Raw genomic sequence first — 1,183 nt, 5'->3', positions numbered from 1 at the left:
TTCTCCTAAGGCAGACAATTCAGTAACAAACAGTATGCTCTCTTCAATCAAAACAAGCAAGGACAGAACAGAAATTCTGCTCAAATGATTAATTTCTTCTTTGAGAAAACTTAATTTCAGCAAAGACAAAATGTAAAAGAACACAGTGCACCAAAGGTAAGTATTTAGATTTGCTACTCCTGAACTCCCCTCTAACTGATGGGGGAGAATGATTTCAGGGGGAGGAGCAAATGAAATCTCAGGATGAACACACTAGAGGTGTTTCATGGAGTTTGGCTTACATTTAACTTGATACTATTTTTTTCCATATTATACTACAAAAATACTAAATAAAAAACTTCATTGCTATTAAAAAAGCTTGTAAGTTAATCATTCTCTAGTCATTATAGCAAGTCCATCTGGCAGGTTCACAACTGCAACACTTGAAAACCAAGAATTTTCCATTTGCCAGCAACAGAAGGCGATCTTATGGCTATTCCTATTTGAAAATCTACTTGGAAATTCATAAGTCTCATTAAACCACGGAATAATTTGTCAAGATGAAAAGCATTCTTAACGAATCAGGAAAAACCCTTTCTCTGATCACTTTATGAAATGTGTACACTCAGAAGTTACCCTAAAAAAAACAACACTCAACCATTATGTCATTAATATCAATATTGTATGTTTTGCATACCCTGCATTCAGGGAACTATTTTCATTTTTCTTCCTTGTGTGGCTGTAGCCTGGGCAATTACTGTCTCCTTTTAAAGGAAAAGAAATTTATTTCAAAACGCCAATTTAAAAATCAGTGCTGTTGAAAAGCTGCACCCTTACTTCTTCTGTAAAGAATAATAATAAATTAAAAACGGCATCAGAAGTCAACAATGAGAAATTGCTACAAATACCTGGGACTCATGAAACTCCGAGAACCTGCAAAGGTCGCAATTCAATAGAGCTTTTAAACGCTTCAAAGTCGCATGATAATTCACATTTCTCAGACATACAACTAAGTATCTTCATGAACTTGAGCCTTTGCCTAAAATACCATCTCAGTGTACATAAGCACAGTTCTGCATAAGGAGTTCTCCAGGGCAAAACACTAAGGAAACTGTAAAGAGTGTCTGACTAATACTGAATATACTTCATCGGTGAGGTTTAATGAGTAACATAGTGACTGAATTAAAGGTCAAATACTCAAAAC

Source organism: Neopelma chrysocephalum, unplaced genomic scaffold (genome assembly GCF_003984885.1).
Source record: "Neopelma chrysocephalum unplaced genomic scaffold, ASM398488v2 Primary Assembly neopelma1_24, whole genome shotgun sequence".
NCBI classification, from domain to species: domain Eukaryota; kingdom Metazoa; phylum Chordata; class Aves; order Passeriformes; family Pipridae; genus Neopelma; species Neopelma chrysocephalum.
This window is presented reverse-complemented; position numbering follows the sequence as displayed.